Raw genomic sequence first — 261 nt, 5'->3', positions numbered from 1 at the left:
TGGAATGTGAGAACCATGAATGTAGGAAAATTAGAAATTGTTAAGAAAGAAATGGAACGCGTAAATATTGGCATACTAGGCATTGGGGAGATGAGATGGACTGGCATGGGGCATTTCGAGTCAGATGATCATATGATATATTATTCTGGAGATGAAAAGGTGAGGAAAAATAGAGTTGCTTTCATAGTCAAAAAAGAAATTTCTAGGTCCATCTTGAAGTACAAAATTGTGAGTGATGGGATTATATCCATACGCTTACAA

Source organism: Elephantulus edwardii, unplaced genomic scaffold (genome assembly GCF_000299155.1).
Source record: "Elephantulus edwardii isolate Elephantulus edwardi_28Jun2011 unplaced genomic scaffold, EleEdw1.0 scaffold00439, whole genome shotgun sequence".
NCBI classification, from domain to species: Eukaryota; Metazoa; Chordata; class Mammalia; order Macroscelidea; family Macroscelididae; genus Elephantulus; species Elephantulus edwardii.
The sequence above is the reverse complement of the archived record's forward strand: the minus strand, read 5'-3'. Positions refer to the sequence as shown.